This window comes from Rhinoderma darwinii, chromosome 3 (assembly GCF_050947455.1).
Source record: "Rhinoderma darwinii isolate aRhiDar2 chromosome 3, aRhiDar2.hap1, whole genome shotgun sequence".
Lineage (NCBI taxonomy): Eukaryota > Metazoa > Chordata > Amphibia > Anura > Rhinodermatidae > Rhinoderma > Rhinoderma darwinii.
In genome coordinates, this window is record NC_134689.1 from 284838407 (window position 1) to 284864444 (window position 26038).

The window sequence follows — 26038 nt, forward strand, 5'->3', positions numbered from 1 at the left end:
GTGCCCCGGGCGCAGCCTGGAGTATACTGATAGGGGGGCGCCGAAGAGCAGCTGATCGCTGCTGACAGGCGCCCCGTATGTGGGACACCTGCAGCAGCTTAGGAAGAGCCAGGACAGTACGGCGTTCTGACTGGGGTCCGTGACGGCCAGGGAGTGGACCAGTCCAGTCACCTGACCTTACGTCAGTGACATGAGGTCAGATGACTCGGGACAGGTCCACTCCCATGCTGCAGCCTCCCTGCATCTGCCTGTGCTCTGCCGAGAAGCAGAGAGGAAGCTCCGCCCACACACAGCCCGTCCTGACCTGTCAGCAAGGAGAGGAGACATGGTGAGTGTCTGTGTGTAATGTGTGTCTCTGTGTTTGTATATGTGTGTGTGTGTGTGTGTGTGTGTGTGTGTGTGTGTGTCTGTCTGTCTGTCTGTGTCTCTGTGTCTCTGCATGTGTTTGTCTCTTACATCTACTACATTATCTGTACTCAGAGAGTTATCTCTGTTATCTGTGGTGTTACATAGGACTGCAGATAACACTACTACATTATCTGTACTCAGAGAGATATGGCTGTGTTATCTGTGATGTTACAAAGGACTGCAGGGAACATCTACTACATTATCTGTACTGTGTGCTAAATTACAATCTCAGCTCTGCTACACAGTACAGATAATGTAGTAGCTGTTACCTGCAGTCCTGTGTAACACCACAGATAACACAGTCCTATCTCTGAGTACAGATAATGTAGTAGTGTTACCTGCAGTCCTATGTAACACCACAGATAACAGTGATAACTCTGATTACAGATAATGTAGTAGCTGTTGCCTGCAGTCCTATGTAACACCACAGATAACACATAGTGCTAAATTACAATCTCAGCTCTACTACAATGTGTTATCTGTGGTGTTACATAGGACTGCAACAGCTACTACATTATCTGTACTCAGAGTTATCACTGTGTTATCTGTGGTGTTACATAGGACTGCAGGTAACACTACTATCCGTATTTAGAGAGTTATCACTGTGTTATCTGTGGTGTTACATAGGACTGCAGGTAACACTACTATCCGTATTTAGAGAGTTATCACTGTGTTATCTGTGTTACATAGGACTGCAGGTAACATCTACTACATTATCTGTACTCAGAGAGTTATCACTGTGTTATCTGTGGTGTTACATAGGACTGCAGGTAACATCTACTACATTATCTGTGCTGTGTACATATGTGCCTGTGTGCGTATATATGGGTCTGTTTGTGAATGTGTCTTTGTGCTTGTATATTTGTGCCTTTTATGTATTTGCATATGTTCCGGTCTGTGTATTTATCTGCCTGTGTGTGTGTGTGTGTGTGTGTGTGTGTGTATATATATATGTGTCTGTACGTCTATATATTTACCTGTATGTATATATTCCAGAATGTGTGTATGTATATTTGTCTGGATGTCTAAATATCTGTCTTTATGTATGTACAGTATATATGTTCCAGCGTGTCTATATATGTGGTTAATTTTTGGTTTGTGTAGGGGGCGGCAATAGAGAGTCCCGCACAGGGCGCCATCCAAGGGCAGGCCGGCCCTGGCTGTCACCAACCCTAGTCAGAAGAAACTCCGCCGCTGCCTGCGCCGAATGACCTCCACGGCTCCTCCGGTAAGTCACACCAGACAGAGCGGAGAGTGGTAGCGGTAGGCTACCGCTCACCGGTCTGTTCAGTGTGGCGCTATTTAAAAGGGGGTGGGGGAGTGTGGCGCTATTTACAAAGGGGCAGCAGCCCGCTGCCCCTTTGTAAATGGGCACTATCTGTTTGTAATGTGGCACTATCTACAAGGGGGCTGTGTGTGGCACTATTTACAAGGGGGGCTGTGTGTGGCACTATCTACAGGGGGCTGTGTGTGGCACTATCTACAAGAGGGGGGCTGTGTGGCGCTATCTACAGGGGGCTGTGTGTGGCACTATCTACAAGAGGGGGGCTGTGTGTGGCACTATCTACAGGGGGCTGTGTGTGGCACTATCTACAAGAGGGGGGCTGTGTGGCGCTATCTACAGGGGGCTGTGTGTGGCTCAATCTACAAGGGGGGCTGTGTGTGGCTCTATCTACAAGGGGGGCTGTGTGTGGCACTATCTACAGGGGGCTGTGTGTGGCACTATCTACAAGAGGGGGGCTGTGTGTGGCGCTATCTACAGGGGGCTGTGTGTGGCGCTATCTACAGGGGGCTGTGTGTGGCGCTATCTACAGGGGGCTGTGTGGCGCTATCTACAAGAGGGGCTGTGTGGCCTCTTTAATTTATTTTCTGTTAATTTATTTTTATGTTAATTACATCATAGAACTATATCGCTTGTAAAATGTACAAATGCTTTTATACTCAAGTTACATTAAAAAAATTGTGAACAAAAAATTACATCTCATTGATTGGTAGGGAAAGAAAACATGGCGAGGGGGAAGGAGATGTCAGGAAATAAGTTGGGGGGGGGCGCCAATCTGAATCTTTGCCCCGGGTGCAGGAGAACCTAGCTACGCCTCTGCTTTGACCCTTGGGAAAACATTAGAAAACTTTTATCAATTACTTTGATAATAAATTTATCAAATAGAGCTACTGCTTTACTTTGTTCTCTGGTTTTCATTCAATTATTTTGACATTACTCGAATGAACCTGGAAATTCCTCTCCACTAGGGAATACAATGGAAAGAAAGCGCACAACATAATAAAGAAGTCAGGAAGAAAGCGTTGTGAAGAGCCAAGCGATTCAAGAAACAGACAGGTGGAACATTTCTCATTTCCTGCTGTCCCATCTCAATATACTACAGCTACTCAAGCGTATTTTAACATCAGCATCTCCCATTAAAGCACAGCATGTGCTATGATCACTGATCCTTTGCCTTTTATTGAGCCAAGCTTACCCGGGAATAAAAAGAGGAAAGTTTATCAATTACTCAAGGGATTAGTCATTTATAAATCCTTAGTCGTTGTAGTGATACGCATAAAAGGACAAGTTGTAATAAACTTATCAGAGGAGGACTACCTAGAACCAGCAGAAAAAAATCATCGTAATATACCACCACATCTTAAACTGAAGTTTATCTTTGACAAATTGTATATTCTATGAACATTTTATATAATTTTACTACAGCAACTGTATACTGTATTTGGATCTAAATACTTGCATTAAATTAATGGAAGTTACTATTTCTTTAATAAATATTATTCACTAAATGTGCCAAGATCATACGCTGAGAATTGTACGACCCATCTATAAAACATGATCTGTTTATAAATATTAGATTAAAAGGAACTTTTATGAAGATGGATGTGAAACTATGCACAGAATTAAAACTCCCCATGTTTTAAATCACAGAATTACATATATCCCTCTTAGGCCGGGTTCCCACGGGACAGGTACGCTGCGTAAAAAAACACGCAGCGTATCCGACCTGGAACCCGCAGGAGTTTTTGTCAGAATAATATCACCACATTGTGGTGCGATTTTTCAGACAGAAATTCTACTGCGTAATTGAGTGCACATACTTACCCCCTCCCACTTCTAACATCCGCTCCGGCCTCCTTTGATGACGTTTTAGACCATGTGACGCTGCAGCGCTCACATAGGACACAATGTCATCCCAGGAGGCCAGATAGCACGAAGAAGGAAGGCGTTCTGGGTACGTTTTTGTTTTTTTCCGGCGTTGTGATTTTTGCCGCGTAAACGCTGCGAATACGCCGCAAAAGTCGCAACACATGTCTTTTTGTTGCTGGTTTTGCAGCCCTATTGAATTCAATGGGGAAAACCTGCAGCAGAAAATCAATGAATAGGCAGCATAATTTGACATGCTGCGGAATTAAATTCCACACCGCAGTTCAATTTATTTACGTTTACGCTGCGATTTTACTAAATCTCACCCACTTTTCTGCTACTGTAAACACTGCGTTATTTCCGCACACAATTCCGTTGTGGAAATTCCACAGCGTTTACGCTACATGATAACCCGGCCTTAGGGTATGTTCACACGCAGTTTTCAGGGGTATTTCGAGGCGTAAACACTTTGAAATAGGCCTTGAAAAATGCTAGCTAAATGCCTCCAAACATCTGCCCATTGAAATCAATTGGAAAAATGGCGTTATGTTCAGACAACCGGTTTTTTAACACGGCTGTTTTGAAAAACGGCCCATAAAAAAAAACGCTGTGTAAAAAGAAGGAGCATGTCACCACTTGAGCCATTTTTGGAGCTGTTTTTCATAGTCTCCATTTAAAAACAGCTCCAAATAGTCTCAAAAAAGGTTTTTAGCTTCACAAATGGCGGAAAATCCGTAATTTTTCACCGTTTTTGATTTTGCATGTGAACATACCCATAGGGGCTCAATAAAAAAACGTTTTTTGAGGCGTTTTTTGGAGCCGTTTTTGGAGCTATATTTCCATGGACACAATGAAAAACAGCTCCAAAAACGGCTTTCAATTGATTTCAATGTGAAGCGGAGGCATTTTTTCGGGGCGTTTTTTCCCGGGCCGGGGAAAAAAAGCGGCACGTTCTTTCTTGCAGCGAAACACGCGGAAAGAAAGTGCAGGCAGGTAAAAATCTGCCTTAAAATTCCCGTTTTTTAAATACGCTTGCATAAAAAAAGCGTCATATGCACTAACAACGCACTTTTGCATTGATGTCAATGGGAAGCTTAAATCATGAGTTTATGAAGTGTTTTTTGGTGCATAAAACGCTCCGAAAAGCCCTTCAATTACACGACATGTAAACAGGACCTCATGCTTTTTCTGTTACATATCAGATCCCCCACTCTTGCTCCACTGCAGTGTCTTAATGAGGCTTAGATGATAATTTTTCTTTACTTGAGTCAATGGGGATAAATATGTGCCACTCATAAAGGCACCAGAACTTCCTGTTTGATTTAATTACAAGGACTGTTCCACACATACTCTTTTCAGATGTGGGACATAAAGTTCTCTCATAGTTACTGATGATGATTTAAAGGAAGGATAATTACACTGTCCTTCTCAGGCAAATGGAAATAGCTCAACCTGCTTATGTGAATCCCTGTGTCATGCACTGCACTAGGCATAACACAGTGTTACCGTATTGCCTCGGGTGTTCCTTTAAAGGGAATTGCTCAGCAGTTTTGAGGCCTCAGCAGAAGATAGGGTAGGTGGAGGGCATTGTAACTTTACCTTTTGTCTCGGTAATGCATGTAGCATGGCTGAGAAACCCTCATTTAATTCTCCAGGAGCTGCAGTCACAAGTGCTACTCTCTTCTCTGAGGGATGGCTCTAATCCAATCAGAAGACCGCTTGAGCCGTCACTCAGCAGAGGGGAGGGGCTGGCAATGTTCTCTGAGGAGATCCAAGGAGCACTTCCACATCAAGTGCCCGCCTTAATATCACTAGCGACCATGGCACATTAAATATTGAATTAAACATCGAATTCTCGGTCATGCAACTTGCATGTCCCAGACAAAATGTATCGTTACAATGTCCACCCCCTTCCCTATATTATGCTGTCAGCAGTTTTGAGGCCTCAAAACTGCCGACAGATTCACTTTAAGGTTTAGGCCTTTACACTTACTGAATAACAGTAGTGTCACAATCAGCATGTAGCCTGATAAGGTATTTACGGCTGGTATACACGGGCAGGATTCTGCCCATAAGGCGCATCGATCGACGAATATATGTAAATTGGCGCTCGTTAATAGGCCTTTTACACAGGCCGATGCTTTACTGCATGGGAATGAACAAACATTAATACGATCGTTTGGTCGTTATCAGTTTACACCAACAAAAATTATTTTATAGGCTGCATGAACGATGGCATCAGCAGACAAATGAGTATGTGCTTGTTTTTGCTGATCACTGCCCTGTTTACACAGCACAATAATCAGGAATGAACGTTCGGTTGTTTGTTGGCCCGTTTAAACAGAACTTCAGTCTATAGCTCTAGGCCCAGGCTGAGGTACACAGTGGGCACAGGTTCTATAGAGTCACCTGGGATCAGTTCATCACTAAATGAACTTGTATCTCTGTGACTGGTCTACTCTAACAATTACTAACAAGTTGATCAAACAAAAATAAACGCAAACTACACCTATACCATTAAAAATCTTTTAAAAACATAATATAGAATGCAGTGGAGGTAAGGCTCAGGTTTCTAGAACAGAATGCTCCTGCAAAGAGCCAATTGAAGGCTTGTATTCAGTGCAAAACAAAGGGGTAATGGGATGCCAACATTATGTACCATTTGAGGCCTTTATCAGTGGACTCCAGCAAGTACCTTAGGGATAATTACTATGATTTGTACAGACAATGTATAGACACTGTGCTCAGCATATTTCCAGAAAATTAATTGTTAAATTCCTAACAAAATGTATTAAAGACTATTAGTAAAGCTGAATTAACATGTTTCATGTAATATGCTGAACATTATGAATAAAGCCTGGCAGCACAGCATACCTGGAGTTTATATCCTTCATACTGAACAAACTTTCAGCAAGAACCTTGTCATAGTTCCAGCACTGTGAAGTGTAAATTTAGAATGATTATTTCCTTCCGGCTCTGCTGCTAGCTGTTAAAACTTAGCTTTCATTTGGAATAGATACTTTCAATCTTCCAGTCAGATAAAGCAGATAATGTGACTCTAAGGACTGTGTTCTGTACATATTTTAATAGAGAAGTCAATTCATATTGTATGACAGAGCAATAAGTCAGGAAATGGTGTTTCCATTAAAGGCATTCATATATCTATATGTATGGCAACATGCCTCTTGTGTATTATCCAAAACGGAGTCTGACTATAAGTTAAATACAACTTAGACTTGGCGGCTCCTGAAATGTACAAGTAGTTTCTATTATTCTTTTTTGACTGGTGTATAATAAGGAATTAAATTAAAGTGTCTATGGGATATTCTACTTTTTAATCAATTCTTCTGAGCGGAAAGGCAATCTAGACATAAATGATGATGTTCACAGATGTAATTGAACTATTACGTCGACTATAGTTCATATTAAATCTGGACAAAAACTCAAACAACAAGCATTCTTTTTTCATTTTCTTCTTTGAGATTAAAGTTTTTTTTTTAAGAGTATGATCATAACTATTGCAGAAGATAAACCAGATCCACACTTTTCTCCAATATATTATTACAAAATGTGCAAATGAATCCCTGTCAAATAGTCCTTATCCTGTTTATGTTTTGTTACTAGTGATTTCGTCCTCCTGTGGTCTACAAATATTCTGGACGAGCAGCCGCAGATTCCCTCTTTTCTCTGCAATACAGCATCTCTGGGTGCCTCAATAGAGGTGTATAGTACACATGCGCGCCCCTCTCTCCATTAGTCTCAGCTTGGAATCTGCAGACAGTGATTGACTCCCATTCTCGAAATAGGTGCGGGTCCCAGAGCAGGCCCCAGCAAGTAAACAGTCAATTATTGAAGTTGATGTGTTAGAAGCAGGAAAAATAGGCAAACATAAGGATCTGAGCGACTTTGACAAGGGTCAGATTGTGATCGTTAAATGACTGGGTCAGAGCATCTCCAAAACAGTAGGTCTTGTGGGGTGTTCCTATTATGCAGTGGTTAGTACCTACCAAAGTGGTCCAAGGAAGGTCAACCAGTGAACTGGCGACAGGGTCAGTAGTGCCCAAGGTTTATTGATGCATGTGGGGACCAAAGGCTAACCTGTCTGGTCAGAGACCAACAGCCGAGCTCTAGTAGCACAAAGTGCTAACAAAGTTAATGCTGACTATGATAAAGATCAGAACACACTATTCATCGCAACTTGCTGAATTTGAGGCTGTGATGCCACAAACGAAAGTGTTTACAATGGGCACGTGAGCATGAGAACTGGATCAAAGAGCAATGGAAAAAGGAGCATTGCAAAAAGGAAATAGGAGAACTGGAGAGGGTTCAAAGGTGGGCGACTAGATTATTAAATGGGATGGGAGGTGTCTCTTACAATGAAAGGCTAGAGAAATTGGGCTTGTTCAGCTTGAAAAAAAAGATGCTTTAGATGTGATCTTATTAGCATATATAAATATATGTGTGATCAATTCAAAGAACTAGCATATAATCTGTTCTTTCCAAATTATTATGCAAATGTTATTTTTCGCTGATTTTCCTAAATAGTCGATGCAAATGACAGTCAGTATAATCTTCAAGCCATCAACCGCCGAGTATAATGCACATTTTATTGAACAAATCTCCTAATGATAACAGATTTTTTTTTAGAAGTAAAAAACTCAAAATGCACTGTTTCAAATTATTATGCACAACAGAGATCAAAACATTTTAAAGGTTGTAAAGAGAACTAAAATGGTAATTTGTTTAATTTGCAGCATCAGGAGGTCATATTTACAGAAATCAAAAGCTCTTTCAATAAAAAAAAACTTAACAGGCCAAGTTACATGTTAACATAGGACCCCTTCTTTGATATCACCTTCACAATTCTTGCATCCATTGAATTTGTGAGTATTTGGACAGTTTCTGCTTGAATATCTTTGCAGGATGTCAGAATAGCCTCCCAGAGCTTCTGTTTTGATGTGAACTGCCTCCCACCCTCATAGATATTTTGCTTGAGGACGCTTCAAAGGTTCTCAATAGGGTTGAGGTCAGGGTAACATGGGGGCCACACCATGAGTTTCTCTCCTTTTAAGCCCATAGCAGCCAATGACACAGAGGTATTCTTTGCAGCATGAGATGATGCATTGTCATGCATGAAGATAATTTTGCTACGGAAGGCACGGTTCTTCTTTTTGTACCACGGAAGAAAGTGGTCAGTCATAAACTCTACGTACTTTTCAGAGGTCATTTTCACACCGTCAGGGACCCTAAAGGGGCCTACCAGCTCTCTCTCCATGATTCCAGCCCAAAACATGACTCCGCCACCTCCTTGTTGACGTCACAGCCTTGTTGGGACATGGTGGGCATTCACCAACCATCCACTACTCCATCCATCTGGACCATCTAGAGTTGCACGGCACTCATCAGTAAACAACACGGTTTGAAAATTAATCTTCATGTATTTCTGAGCCCACTGCAACCGTTTCTGCTTGTGAGCATTGTCTAGGGGTGGCCGAATAATAGCTTTATGCACACTTGCAAACCTCTGGAGGATCCTACACCTTGAGGTTCGCGGGACTCCAGAGACACCAGCGGCTTCAAATACCTGTTTGCTGCATTGCAATGGCATTTTAGCAGCTGCTCTCCTAATCCTATTAATTTGTCTGGCAGAAACCTTCCTCATTATGCCTTTATCTGAACAAACCCATCTGTGCTCTGAATCAGGCAGAAATCTTTTCACAGTACGATGATCACGCTTAAGTTTTCTTGAAATATCCAATGTTTTCATACCTTGTCCAAGGTATTGCACTATTTCACGCTTTTCGGCAGCAGAGAGATCCTTTTTCTTTCCCATATTGCTTGAAACCTGTGGCCTGCTTAATAGTGTGGAACGTCCTTCTTAAGTAGTTTTTCTTTGATTGGGCACACCTGGAAAACTAATTATTACAGGTGTCTGAGATTGATTACAATGATCCAAAGAGCCCTAAGACACAATACCATCCATGAGTTTAATTGAAAAACTAGTAATTAAATGTTTATGACACTTAAATCCAATGTGCATAATAATTTGGAACATGGTGTATATGTTTCAATGGGACCATAGGTAGTAGGGGATTCATACGTCCCTTGGGATATAAACCAACATTGTTTGATGTAATACTGGTGACTGGTACATAACATGATACAGCAGGGTGTTTAGAATAATATGCTTTCAATCTTATTTGCCTATAATAGCGGTATAAGTCTAATTTTAGCACAAAAGTATCCATTTTCATGGATTAACAAAAGTCAGTCCTTTATTAAGGAGATATATTTCTAATCCTTCTGTAGTTGGTGTGACGATATATTATGGAACACTGAGGGCGTAGACGACGTCGAGATGATAAATGTCAATGTGAGGTATAAGTCTAATTTTAGCACAAAACTATCCATTTTCACGGATTAACAAAAGTCAGTCCTTTATTAAGGAGATATATTTCTAATCCTTCTGTAGTTGGTGTGACGATATATTATGGAACACTGAGGGCGTAGACGACGTCGAGATGATAAATGGCAATGTGGATATTGTCCCTTGCCAGCCTCTACATTGCTTTCGGCCTCCATGTCATCTATTTGGGTATGCTAGTTTCCTACAAAAACAGATCATGAACCTGATGAAGTGACACTATCAGATGATAACTCCTATGATTGTATATTTTTACTGAGAGGTGGCTGGACTAAAAACATCTATTCCTGCAATGTGAGGCATTTTTTCAGCCAACTGTAAACTATATGCATTGAGACTTGTAGTACTCAGAGAGAGTCACACTGTGTAGTTGCATGCTCACCTGGCATTTCAACAATCGATCCCATTCACGGGATTTGGCTGTCCATGAAGTAGAAGTATAAAGCTTGGCTAAACCACCCACACGATGCCCTTAGCTTCAGCATCAGAGCTGACTTTTTTTTTAAATTAAAGTCAAACCTAAGGAAAAACAGATGTTTTTACCTTCTGCTCCCAATGGTACATATCCATGTATGAACTGTGCACAATGCCAGAATGTCATTCGCGATACTGATATCTTACACCCACATTCCGGTAAATAAAATACAGATTAGGTCACGATTTGATTGCAACTTCATGTATGTGGTATTTTTGTTGAAGTGTCCATGCGGACTGTGTTATGTGTTATGGACTGTGTTATGGGCTATGTTATGTAGGAGAGAAAGTCCAAACATGTCTCCTAAAATAAACCAACAGTCCGCACAAAATAATGTGTACCTCAACATTTTGCTGAATCTGGTCATTCACCTAGTCAGATACAATTTTAAGTTTTAGAGTAGCTAACACCAGCTTGTAGAGGGGGAGATTATTATAAACAGAGGGAGGTGTTTTGGATTGATTATCTGAATACTGTTTGCCCAAATGGGCTAAACCGCAATTTTGACATATATTTGTTTATATAATGACTAATACATTGTTCCTATTTTTTTAGGGGGACACTGTCGATCATTCTAAATTGGAATTTAGAATTTTAGGTGATAATGAATGGGATTGGCAAGAATGTGAGTATTGCATAAGCGTTTATAGAAGTTATGCTCTGAATAAGGGCGGATTCACACGAACGTGATTTGCGTCCGTGCAGCCCGCATTGTTTTCGCGCGCTATGCACAGATAAATAGAAGTCTATGGGGCAGTACAGACAGTCCGTGCTTTTTGCGCAGCGTTTGTCCGCTGCGTACAAAGTGCGACAAGTTCTATATCTCTGCGTTTTTCGCGCATCACACACCCATTGAAGTCAATGGGTGCGTGGAAATCATGCATGTCCTACGGAGGCACCTGCGTGGAACACGCGTTTTTCACGCCGGAGTCGTTGCCTCTATGCTAATGAGTTTGACCTAACTTGTCCAAACCAGCAGAAAAGCTGGAAGTTGTTGATAGGCCAGGTTTGAAAAGAGAACAGACCTTACTCCAGCAGCACAAGCAACTTGCAGCCATGCCACGCCACATGGATGTGGAGAAGCTAATCATTTTAGTTCAGGAGCGCCCCGAGGTATGGAATACCCGTGCGGAGTCATACCATGACCGGACACTGAAGGAGGTGGCATGGGAGCATATTGCGGAGGCGCTGTTCGAGCAGGATTGGGCCAAGAGCACCTCCCGCGACCGGCAACGCATTGGTGAGTCGATGTCTGTATACATATACGTGTAATGTGATCCATATTCACTAGTGTGTCCCTGTGGTAACAGTTCCTCTCATGGCCAATGTTTCGGTTCAGTGGCAGCTTTAGCAGCTTAAAGTAATGTCTGTTCTTCTGTGTAGGTGTCGTCCTGTCGTTTCTAAGCAGTACCTGTGTGGGCAGTAACATCATGTGTGTTCATTGAATGTTGTGTTCATTCTACAGTGGATGATGTAAAGAGACGGTGGCGAAGCTCCCGCGACCAGTTCCGCCGTGAATATGGTTCCAGCGGGCGCAGCGGAGATGGTGTCACCAGGAAGCGCCACTATATATACTATGAGCAGCTGCTGTTCTTGCGCGAAATCATGGACATGCGACAGTAAGTAATCGACGTTTCCCCTTTTTGCAAAATTGACCTCGCAGAAATGTCATATACGTAAAAGATGGTGGGTTTTCCAACAGTAAAATGTGATACTCAACTCTCGTGTCTATTATTCTAGAACTAGCGACAATCTTGACGACTCTCAAGAGGAGGCACGGCCAGAGTCGTCTCAGGCATCCGAAGCCGCCGCTCCCCTGGTGACCCTAACCCCAGAATCCACCGCAGAGGAGCCTGCCCCAGTAGCCTCGGCGCCAGAAGCGGGCCCAGATGAGGAAGTGGCACCTACGCCTGCAGCACCCCGACGCAGACGGCCAGTGAACCCGTGCACAGGTGGACGCTCGTGTTCTTGACTACCTGCGGCGCGCCGCAGAAGAGGACAACTGTGATTTTTTTTGTTCGCAGCATGGCCGCTTTAATGCGCTGGGTACCGGAGCATAGGCTGGGGCACCTTCAGTCCAACGTCCTGTCACTGATCGACAGTGCTACACCCCCGCATAGTCCAGGGCAGTGCTTCACTGCAATAGAGCAGTGGCGTACTGTCCCTGTGCCCTTGCCGGGGGTCCATTTCCCTGGGCCCTCACAACCTGCCCCAGCCATATCGCATATGCTGCAATATGGTCCAATATGGCCAAGCCACTTCTCCCCTGGTCCGATGGCTGGCCCTGACCCTCACTTACCTCCCTACTCGCGACCTGCCCCAACCTTTCAGCCTCCCATCCAGCTTCACGCTACCAGCCCCAGTATCAGCACCACTATGCTGCTCAGGACCATCCTCCTCAGGGCCGTGGACAGCATAGTGCTGCTGATATGTCCGCCTACACCTTGCCGACCCATTCATATCAGAATTTGTAGGTGTGTGTGGGCAAGGGTGTTTAATAATTGAAAGCTGATGAAACCCTTGAAAGGGTTGTGTTCGTTACGGGTTATAATGTTGATAGCATCATGTTGGTGCATAACTGTGTTTGGGTGTTTAATCCTACTATGTCGTTATTTTTGAGGGAGTTTATGTGGCACTAACATAAACTCTGAAGTCATTTGTTTAACTTCCGTGTGGACAATCCTTATTTTACATATCTCAGCAATTTGTAGAGGCTCTACCGCTAGTAGGTGAAATGTCTTAAGAGGTTTGCAGGGTATGACATTTCTCCACCACATCGTTGAGGTCTTAGTTGATCGGGGTTTGGAATTCCGGGGACTAAGGTATTAGTATTTTGGTGCCCATAACTAGCTTGGCTCAGGCAGAAAGGGCCGCTGACATAGGACAGGAAATCATTGGTCTACACAAGGGGATGTTGTGGCAAGGAATTGGTGACCACAAAAAAGGGAACTCCATACCCCTACTGATGTTGAAGCTCGCAACCCACGTCAAGGGTGTTCAAGTATTGTGAGTCCCTAACACAACTCCCCCCTCAAAACAAAAAAGGTCTAGAGGGAGAAACAACGGTTCTCGCCAATAATTATAACTTCGCAACACTTCAATTGGCAACGTGCTGCCAGGGTACATCTCCAGCCGGGCTGTCAAAATACTCTGCAAATTGCTGACGCACTCGCAGGCCAGATGTTGGTGGCCGCCCTAGGCGACCTGCCTGCACAATGTTGGTGGTGGGTGCAGGTGGTAACATATATTCCCCATCATGACTGGCATCATGGATGCGGGTAAAGTTGTGCAGCACAACACACGCTTTGATCACACGTGTCACATTGGCCGGTGACATTTGCATTGCTGTCATCAGGACCCTCCACTTGTTTGACATGATGCCAAAGGCGCATTCCACACATTTGCGTGCTCTGCCTAGCCGGTTATTGTACATGCGCCTACGGTTATCCAAGCCCCTCCACGCATATGGACGAATTACTTGTCTGGTCAGGGCAAAACCCTCATCACCAACCATAACATATGGAAGTGGTGGGCCGCTGGTGCCAGGGAGGATGTTAGGTTTGGGAACATCAATTTGGTTTGACATTAGGCGCTGGCCCATTCTGGACGAGCAAAATATGCGGGCATCCGCAGAGCTTCCATAGGACCCGATGTCTACGATGGTAAAGCATAAATTACAGTCCGCCAAGGCCAGCAAGACTATTGAAAAAAACTGTTTGTAGTTGAAGTATCGCGATCCAGAGTGGGGGGGTTTCTGGACACGAATGTGCTTCCCATCGAGTGCACCAATACAGTGTGGAAATTGGGTTTCGGTTTCAAACTGCTGCGCTATTCTAAGCCAGTGTTGGGCCGTTGGCTGAGGCATCACGGTGCTCTTCAATCTCAGCCACAGGACCACACAGGTTGATGTGACAATGCCGGAAATTGTCGACACCCCAAGAAGGAATTTGAAATGATGCGAATGGTAGCTATTGCCTGTCGCCAAAAATCTACATGAAATCAGAAACACAAACAACAAAGCCAACATGTTAGGTAGGACATGAAGCACACAAACCACTGTGTAACCTGGATTAAGAAACAGCATATACCGCAAGGTGACAAGGAGACGCTCCTCTGGGGAAATACAGCGCCACATGTTGGTGTCCTGGTAGGTTATTCCTGTCCGAACCAGCTCAAGCAGCATATCAAAGGCGCCGACAGACAGGCGGCAAAAGGAGCGGAATTTATCAGGGTAACGACGGAGGTCAGCATACAGGGTATGAAAATGGCCTTTGGAGGTGCGTTGGACCACGATGGGATGAACCCAAATCGTACCTCTTATCCGCGGTTGTGGCAGTAGCATGGTACGGCGTTCCCCAAATCTCCGGGAAACCATCCATGCTAGCAGAACACGAGCCAGCGAGCTAGGTGGCATCAATGCAGTTAAGCAGGCAAAATAACCACAAATAGGGGTTGTATTAAACACTCTCTTGCACAAAAAGACTCAAAAATGCTGCATCAGAGGTGTGCACATCAAGCAGGGGTGTTGCATTGTTGGCCTTTTTGTAGGCTGGCGAAAAGCTCACACCTCCTTGCGTTTTTTAGATGCGCGAAAAACGCTGAGATATTGAACATGTCGCGCTTTTTACGCAGCGGACAAACGCTGCGCAAAAAGCACGGACTGTCTGTACTGCCCCATATACTTCTATTGGTCCATGCGAGCCGCGTGAAAACCACGCAGCCTGCACGGACGCAATTCATGTTCGTGTGAATCCGCCTTAAATATGAGAAAATCAATTATTCTGACACTCTAGTTATGGTAACGATCTGATATAAATGATTTGCAGATCATATTTTGATTATATTTAGGTCAGGTAATGTTTGCAGCTTTGCACTTTGGCCCTGTGTGATGTATACACTCTTGTTCGCATAAATACCCTTTAATGTGAAATGTCATTATCTATGCCTAAGGTCCCATGCACACGAGCGTAAAAAACCTCCGTTTTTGCGGACCGCAATTGCGGTCCGCAAAAACGGAGCCATTCACTTTCATTGAACACTGACACCTTTCCGTAGCACTACGGAAGGGTGTTCGTGCCGTGGAAATGTTCCAGGAATTATGGAACATGTCCGTTCTTTCGCATTTTTTACTTTGTATGGGAGCACGGCCCGAAAATGCGGCTGTTAGTCAGCGGCCGGCCGTGCCCGCAATCACGGGCCGTGATTGCGGGCACGGTCGTGTGCATGGCGCCTAAGGAAGGATCTGGAGAGGTCCCAAAGCTTGCAGCGTCTAATATGAATCTATCTGCTTATATGATACATTAAATACATTTTTGCATCTCAAGTGATATGATGGAATCTACCTGTTTCGTTCTATATATTGGTCTGTACGGGCCCGTCAATCAAGACTCCACATTCACTGGTGTTCAATTACCCTACAGGTGTGCTGTCCACATTTTGCTATCATTTGTGTATATATATATATATATATATATATATATATATATATATATATATATATATATATATATATATATACGTGTATGTATATATATATATATATATATATATATATATATATATAAATATATATATATATATACATACATATAGATATATAAATATATATATATATCTACATATATATATATATAGATATATATATATATATATAAAGTAAATATATAAATATACTATAGAAGAAAGTATATTCATGATAAAAGCTATTTTACTGTGAAGTTATTTTATACATTTAACTTTTCTGCTGAAACTGAGTTTTGTATCTCTGTAATTATTTTCATAGCACTTTCACATTCCCTATAATGCAGATCTATTTCAAGTACAGATGGTAATTGCAAGCACTAAATTTCCCTACAGTTTTGCTACACTTTAGTTTCAGTCCTTTAGAAATGAAATGGGATGTCAGCAGAGATCCAGCTAAATACTGGACTAATAGGTCTTCATTGGATTATAAGAGAACTTTTAAAACTGTATAAATTTCATGCACTTTCCTTCTCAGATTCCTGTGAATGGTGCTTTCCATAAAACAACTTAGGTAATTTTTCTAATTAAAATATGGTCACCAACTATGATGTTTGCTAGCCAAGTTGTTGAGTGAATCCAGACAGTTGAGTGAATCCAGACAATAAGTATGGATGTGGATATGGTATTTGGATGCAAGAAACAACAATCTATAATTCAACATTCAAACATAATCTGCAAGGATCTTAATAGCAATTGTATAAGGACAAGCAGGGGCGTAGCTAAAGGCTCATGGGCCCGGGTGCAAGAATTCCGCTTGGGCCCCCCTACCACTCCCCAACACCACCATTATCATCAGACCCCTGCGCGCGCCTATGCCCAGATGCCTTGCCCAACAGCCCCCATAGTATAATGCCCCCACACAGTATAATGCCCCATAATGTATAATGCCCCCCCATAACAGCCCCATACCGTATAATGCTCCCCATATCAGCCCCCCATACAGTATGATTCCCCCATATCAGCCCCCATGCAGTATAATGCCCCCCATCTTATCAGCCCCCATGCAGTATAATTCCCCCCCGCAATATCAGCCCCCATACAGTATAATGCCCCCCCCCATAACAGCTCCATACCGTATAATGCTCCCCATACAGTATAATGCCCCCCATCTTATCAGCCCCCATGCAGTATAATGCCCCCCCCCTGCAATATCAGCCCCCATACAGTATAATGCCCCCATATGTGCATAATAGATAAATAGCATAATTCCTTACCTATCCCTGTTCCCACGTCGGGTGGAGGATACTTCGCCTCCTCCGGTCTGTGCGATGAGTGACTCGATGATGTCGCTACATCCCGCCAGCCTGTGTCGAGCCGCTCAGGGCACAGTGAATGCTGGATCAAGGAGATGTCAGCTCCTTGCTCCAGCATTGAATGGAACCGGGACCTCGGTGAGTGAATCGCGACCTCCCGGAGGTCTTCACACGAACCCCCAGGGGGACGCGACCCACAGTGTAGGGTTGTCAACATACCAAAATTTGCACTAAGATACCGATACTTCGTTTGCTTTGCCAACAGTAATAAAAAAAAAAAAGTTCTTTCGTTTTCTGATGTGAGGCGTGAGGTGTGATGCTGAATTTTGAATGTGCCTCACATTAATAGTAATTAACCCCATCATGTTTCTCAGTCATAATGGGTTAATGTGTACGGTACATGATGGGGTTAATTACTGTTAGAGCTCGTTTACACAAGCGTGATATACGTGCGTGCAACGCGCGTGCTTTTCACGCGTGTCGTACTCCCCTATATTAGTCTATGGGGGCATGCAGACAGTCCGCGAGTCTTGCTCAGCGTGAGTCCGCTGAAAAAAACTCACATGTCCAATCTTTGTGCGTTGTTCGCACATCACGCACCCATTGAAGTCAATGGCTGCGTGAAAATCACGCGCACCACACGGAAGCACTTCCGTGGGACGCGCGTGAGTCACGCAACAGCAGTCAAAAGTATGTTTGCAAACAGAAAAGCACCACGTGCTTTTCTGTTGACAAACATTCAAACGGAGTGTCATCATGATGGCGGCTGCGCGAAAAGCACGCAGCCACGCATCATACACTGATGACACACGGAGCTGTTAAGTGCCTTTTGCGCACGCAAAACGCTGTGGTTTTTGCGTGCGCAAAACGCACACACTCGTATAAATGAGCCCTTAATGTGAGGCACATGGAGGTTAAATTCATCATCGCACCTAGTGCCCCACAATAAGTGATAGAAAGCAGTTTTTATTTTATTTTTTACAGCGTACACATCATAAATGATGCAAAAAAATTGTTGTGTAGGTTATTACGGCCGCGCCAATACCGATTATATGTATATTTTATGTATTGAGACTTATTTTAATGTTTATTGTAAAAAAGGCGTATGTGTATTTTTTTTTCATTTAACATTACTTTGTTTTTACTTTCTTTTTTAAACTTTAATGTACTGGCATATATCTATATCCCAGTACATTAGCCTGTGTACAGATAGTACACAGGCAGTTGTTAGGACATACCTAAGTATGCCCTAACAACAGGAAATATGGTCAGACAGCACTGGGGTCCTTCAATGGACCCTGGGCTGTCTGCCCATATATGGTATGGCCCTCAATCGCGTCACAGGAATTCCCTGTGACGCGATCCAGGGACATCCCCCCTTCTCATTTTCCCCTGAATGCTGCAGACCGCTTTGATCGCAGAATTCAGGAGAATAGCGGCAGAGATGAGAGGTTTCTCTGATCTCCGCTGTTATAGAGCTGTGTGATACAGCCATTGCCCCGCTCCTGACATTAAGTGCGCGCGCGGTCAGCATGAGGTGATGCGGCCGGCGCTGCACTAATGAGCGGCGGTTCAGGCATTGAGGACAGAACATAGGGGTGTTTTGTAGTGCACCCGCCATGTTCTGTCTTCAGTGCCGCAGATCATTAGTGCAGCGCCGGCCGAATCACATCATCCTGACGGCGCGCACATGTCAGGACTCAGGAGCGGGGCAATGACTGTATTACACAGCCGCAGCCCCGCTCTCATACAGTCATGTGTACTATACTGTATTGTGTTGGATTGTGCAGTTTGCGGTGGAGAGAGGAGGGGGGGCTGTGATTTAACGGCCCCCCTCTCCACCGCAAACAGCACAATACAACACAATACATTACATTACAACACATTACATTACAACACATTACATTACATTACATTACATTACAACACATTACATTACATTACAGCACCACACAATACATTACATTACAGACTGCAGCTCACCTGGAGTCCTCCGTACCGACTCTTCCACTCCACTGTCTGGAAGACGTGTCACGTGAGAACACGGTCACATGGTACACTAAGTGTACCATGTGACCGTAGTAACCAGGAAGTGCCTGCTTCACGGCACAGAAGATTCATTTAGGAAGCTTGCTGTATGGCAACGGGGGCCCGTGGGCCCCCCAGGCTTAGGGGCCCGGTCGCAACTGCGACCCCTACGACCCCTATAGCTATGCCACTGAGGTCAAGACATGTGCATAGGCTCTATGTAGTACATTAATCTACACTGGAGTACCACTACTGGCAATCCAGTATGAAGAATTAGAGTAGCATTCATTGTAAAACCCAAAATGGTCCATCAGGTTGTATGAGACATTGTTCATGCTCCACTTTAAGAAAAAGGCAATAAAGGTAAGGCCAAGTAACTGCATTGATAAATCTCCCACTATCTGCTTTCAATAATTTCAGCATAAGTTCTACAGGACCATAGAATGCCTAACTACATATATGATCAGAAAATTCATAGGTTTTCTATCCCTGGCTATAACAATAGTGGTCCCTGGGTTCCTTGTGATTATGGCATGGTTGGGTGTAAGGTTATGTTCAGACGCACTATTTTCAGATGTAATTTGGGCGTTTTACGCCTCGAATTACGGCCGAAAAAAAGCCCCTAATACGCCTACAAACATCTGCTCATTGCTTTCAATGGGTTTTACGGTGTTATGTTCCCACGAGGTGCAATTTTTCGTGTCACTGATGTGCATGTCACTTCTTGGGACGTTTTTGGAGCCGTTTTTCATTGACTCCATTGAAAAACAGCTCCAATAACGTCCGTAAAATCCGCCACGAAAAACGTGAGTTGCTACAAAAACGTCTGAAAATCAGGAGCAGTTTTCGCCTGAAAACAGCTCCGTATTTTCAGACGTTTTTGGTCACTGCGTGTGAACATACCCTAAGTGGTACACTGGGATTAATCACAGATATACTTACATTTTCATCCCTAGGGTATGTTCACAAACAAACTCAAAAACGAATGAAAATACGGAGCTGTTTTCAAGGGAAAACAGCTCCTGATTTTCAGAAGTTTTTTTAAAGTGTAGCTAAACGTTTCACAAACTTCTGACATGTCATAGTGACATGTCAGAAGTTTGTATTGGTGGGGGTCCGAGCACTGAGACCCCCACCAATCTCTAGAACGAAGCAGCTGAAGTGCTTGTATGACGTTTACAACCCAAAAAACGGCTGAAAACACTCTGTGTGTACATACCCTAAGGGTACGTTCACACGCTTAGCAAAATACATCCGTAAAATACGGAGCTGTTTTAGAAAATGAGCCTCTGAATTTGAGGCGTTTTGGAAGCGTATTTGCGAGCGTTTTTCGTGTCGAGGCGTATTTTGGGGCGTTATTGCACGCGTAAATGAGATGTTTTTGGAGGCATTTTGGAGACGTTTTTTGAGGCGTTTTTTGAGGCATATTCCAGGCATTTCAAAAACCAGCCCACTAGGGGCTGTACTTCTATTCCAGGCCCATAAAAATATTCCAAAAACAACAACTTCCCTTTTTTGGCTAAGCAGTGGTTGGTGAGTGATTTTTGTGTGAAAAATTAGTTCACCGACCTTAGAAGGGCCACCCCAGCAGGAGCAGTAGGGAGAACATGTTGCGCAAAGTCGCATTAAAGTTCACCGCTGCCATATGGCGGCATTGATGGAAATTGTCCTCAATGTGATTCGACGGAGAAGAATTCGTGAGCTATGTTTTGAAATGGATTATGTTGTGAATGTTTTTAGAATGTATTTTCTTGTACATTATAATGGACATTTGGTTACACTTGATGTTTCACAGGATCATGAAAGGCGCCGGAGATATTGGGTGCACCCCCCATTAATCTGCTCAGGAATGAAAGGGGACACAGTGGGCACCTTTACCAAGAATTAAGATGGTGAGTTTTTTTTTTGGTTGTTTGAAGCAAAAGTACATTGATTATATTTATTTGCAAATTAATCTTTGCTAATGCACATATTGGGTTAATTTCTCAGGTAAGGTGTGTTGCATCAGCCTACAATTGTTGCATCAGACAGTGTTTTTAATTATAAAGACAAATGTGTAAGAAATTAAGCTTAATTTGATGGTTTACAGTGGTTATTCTCAACTACCTTATTTTTTGGTTAACCCATCATTTAAAAATGTCACGTGCTTTTATCAATACATTTTCTCTTTTCAAAATGTGGGTACATATGGTTAATTTTGTAAGCAATCATGTATGTATGTTGCACATGCTATGTTATTCAATTTTGATTTTAATGTCCCTTTTTAGACAAGCTTAGTTCTGTATCTTGTTACCTTTTGTGTCTCTGTATGTGTTATAATGTGTATGTCTCTACAGGTACCCTGAGAAATTCTACGAATTCTGTCGAAAGACAATCCCTGCATTCGACAGTCTGGAGGTGATTCTCGCCGTTCATCTTAGGAGGCAGGATACCGCGATGCGGACGGCCATTTCTCCTGTGGAGAGGCTGCTGATCACGTTGCGGTGTGTTTGTATTTATTTAAAGGCTTGGTTTCAACATTGGCCAGTATGGAGGATGTGAATCTAATTAAAAGTAATGTAGGTTTTTCTAATATGATTGTGAAAGTAATCCTTGTAATTAGTTGATACTATTTTTAGTTTTCTTTTCTTTACAGATTTCTTGCAACAGGGGAAAGTTATTCATCCCTGCACCTGCAATTCCAGGTTGGGAAATCAACCATCAGCGGAATAGTCAGGTGCACATGCCAGGTGATCTGGCAGTATTTGCAGCCCATTGCGATGCCCAGTCCGACTCTGGAGATTTGGTTGCAGGTGGCAGCAGGCTTTCAATCTGTGGCCAATTTCCCAAATTGCATAGGCGCCGTCGATGGTAAGCACGTACGTGTGCAGCAGCCACCGCGGTCAGGATCAAATTACTTCAACTACAAGAAGTATTTTTCTGTGGTCCTGATGGTGGTGGCTGATGCCTCGTTCAAATTTGTGGCTATTGACGTCGGTGCATATGGAAGCACTGGTGTCTCCCGAGAGCTACTGACATCGGATTTAGGGAAGAAAATCCTGCTAGATCAGGTAACTCTACCTCCTCCCCATCCTCTTCCGGGTACCACGAATCCAGTCCCCTTCGTGATGTTATCGGATGAGGCTTTTCCACTGATGCCCAACCTGCTGTGCCCATACCCACGGAGGAGACCAGATGCCCGGAGGAGAGTCTTGAATGAGAGGCTGAGCCGGGCACGAAGCTTCATGGAGTGCACCTTTGGGATCATGGTGAGTAAGTGGAGGGTTTTCACCTGTGCATTTTAGTTGGACGCATCCACAGTTGATGGGGTCGTTAAAGCTGCCTGTGTTCTTCACAACTATGTTCGTGATCACGAGCGACCTGACATGGAGGTGGAGGCACAGACAGCTTGCCATGACCCCCACATCAACTGGCGGTTAGGAAGACCATCCAACCGTGGAGTACAGGTGAGAGATGCCTTCACTGACTACTTAATGAGTCCCGAAGGTGCAGTGCCCCGGCAGGATTCCAGCCACAGTGTTCAGCAGCCAATCCAGGAGTAGACCAAAAACTTTCTGCTTTTATTTTGGATAACATTTTGGCCACAATGAAAACTGTTTACCCCCCCCCCCCTTTGTATACACTATGTGTTGTAGATATTTTGCATTTTGGAAGTGTTCTTTTAAAAAATCACAACAAATGCAGTAAATATGTTCAGACATCCTGTGTCAATTGATCCTTGGACGTTACTTTGTTTGGTTTCTTCTTGTGTCCCTTGTTGTTCTTAAATTAAAAAACATCTCACATGTTTTGGAACTTTCAATAATTTTACTCTGTAGAGCATAAAATAATTGACAAGATTCGTATTTTAACAATTTCCCCCCACTCCCCTCACAATCACAATGTAAACAAACAAAGGCATTTTCTTTTTTTGCAGAAATTAAATTTCTATGTGCCATATGTACACAAACTCCACATAGACAACTTGACTATTACATTTGGGTAAAACGGGGAGGAGAGTCATAATTTGAGGGTGGGGGAAAAGTTTGTGGAAAACTTTGAGGATAAATATGCCTAAATCCAGTGGTCGTGTATTGGGAGGGTGGGTAAGGGTACATTGTTTTCAGAAACTGGGAACCAGCAGAGGGAATGGAATGGGAGGGCAGGGGGGTTGGGTGTCTGAGTCTGGGTGGAGGCGTTTATACTTCTTCGGCTATGGGGCATTCGGGAAGTTGGCTCCCTAAGGCCAGTGGCCGTATGGAGGCTGGTAACTAGTTCTTCAAGGGGGGGGGTAGGTGGACAGCGATCTCGAAGGCTGCCACCACGGCGTGAACAAAACTGATTAACGTCTGCCCAACATGGGGTGACATCTGACGGCAGCAAGATGCAATGGCATACCCAAAATAATCAAACTCGTCATCGCCGTGTACCCTCCAGATAAAGGACATGGCATCTGTCTCTACCATGAGTTGCCTGTCCATCGTCCGGAGGGTTCTCCGAGATCGCTGTCGGGTGGAAGGTGTCCGGGTGGGGGGTGGCGGACATGTTGGTGTGGCCACAGGCAAAGGGGCGGCAGCAGGTGCTTCAGAGGTTTCTTCTGCACCCTCTGCTGCTGTGGACACCCATTCAGGTCCGGCCTGATCTGGTGAGTGGCATTCCGCATTCAGAGGTTCTTGCTGAGAGGTCGATGAAGTGGGTTCCCTCTCAGTCTGCTGCTGTTCCTCTTGTTCAGCAGGACACTCTTCCATACTTCCTGCCACATTTCCAGATTATCTATGAGAATGTTCAAAAAGAATATGATGGTCGTTGTGAGCTTAGATCACTTTCATCCTTTACCGCAACTGACATGTTTATTTGAGCTTTTACAAGCCCACCCACCATAACCCAAAATCAAGCATAACATATGGAATTTAATCACTAATGAAACACTATCCTAAAACAAACACCTAGGGGAGAAGGAACAGCAAATTCGTGTTTGCTAGCATGACAACTTGCATGACGAATGTAGTGGCCAAATTTCGATTTGTTTGAATGCTTCAAAAAAGGAAATCCTCTGCTCCTTCATGAGCCTGCCAGGGTTGTAGTACAATGTAAACAGGGGGAACACTTGGTGTTTCTAATCACATCAATGCCTAGGTTTGAGTGAGCATGCCATTTAGGGGGTGACATGAGAATGTTTGCTATCTCAAATATCTCATTATTACACACACACATACAAACACACACACACACACACACACACACATTGCATGTTGGGTAGACACAGTTCCAAGGTCGCGATCAGGAAGAAAACAGAAAAGGGCAAACAACAGTTGTGTTAAGGTTGTAAAAGTTGTCATTCATAAACGGTTTGTCTTTCATAAACCTGACTTATATGAGAACTATACATATTCTTGTAAAGGTATGCCTACAAATGAGCAGAATGACATCATACCAACATTTTTGGCTTTACAAATGAATGGGCAAAAACTTACTGGTGGAGTGCCCTGTTGGGCAGGAGGAACAGCAGCTGCTGATGGTACGGACACTGTGACCCTTGTGAGGGAGAGGACCCACTCCTCTCAGCCTTTTTCAGATGCCTCTGGAAGCGGTACCGGACACTTTTCCATCTATTCTGATGGTCTTTTTCTGAAAAATATTTGTAAAATAAACTCTATACCAAAACATGATACTATCCCTTTCAGGAAGTGTCACTTCATTTTGGGGTTTGGTTTGAAAGTCAAATGTTGCAGAAACAAAACACTGCTAAGATGCGGGTGTATGCATGTCCAATTTGCTTGTTCCTGAGAGGCGTTCCAGACAGTCATGACGAAAGCATTGTTTTGCAGATACACACCATTTGCCTTTCAAAGGACTAAACATCATAATTATAATAACCTATGTGTACATATTAGGAACACTCACCAACTTCCCCCTGCTCCTTGTTTATGCGCCTCACACAGTTCGGGTACAGCGCCACACAAATTTCCTCCCAGGAGTCCTGTCTTTGACCTCGGTTGCTGTACCCGGCTAACCCTTTGTCCCAAAGATTGGGGCGGGCCTGCACCTTAAAACCAAAGAAACAAAAAAAATTCACACACAAAATCACTATTCACAAACAAGCGTAAGCAAAGGGCAGTTTTTTATCCAAAGGGATTCTTTATTGAATATTGGATGATATGTGGAATCTAACCAACTATAAAGGTGGCAAATAGGCTTGTTTAGCATAATATATTATATATATTTTTTTACTTTTTAAAGAGATTAGGCATTTATATAAAAATAATAAAAGTGTATATATATGTATACGATTATGATGGTAAGATCAGATTATCTCTATATATTGCAGAGATCATTGTGGGTGTATATGTTTTATTTATTTATTATTTTTTTTAACCATTTTTTATGTATGTAAATTTATGTAAATTTAAATGATATGCGGCTATATAAACCTGTTAATTAGACACGTCACACATGCCCCAGAGGAAGCCGGAAGGGCGAAACCCAGGGTCGGGCGAGAGTGTTTGGCGTGCCGCCTAGAAATTTTAACGATTTTTACTTACCTTGATGCTTTTATTTCTTGTTACTTCTGTGAGTATGGATTAAACTTGGCGTGGAGCAATCTTTTTTCAGAGGGTGTTGCACTATGTGTCTTCCTTTTTCCATCTATTAGAGACATAAGATCCTTTTCCTACCAGGAGTTCTTTGAATGTGGAGAGAGACGATAAGGAGCTCGGTGGAACTACAAGGATAAGAATTACCATCCACACCCTCATTGGATTGCGGACTGTCCACTGCATTTTTCTGGGAGAGAGCCCATA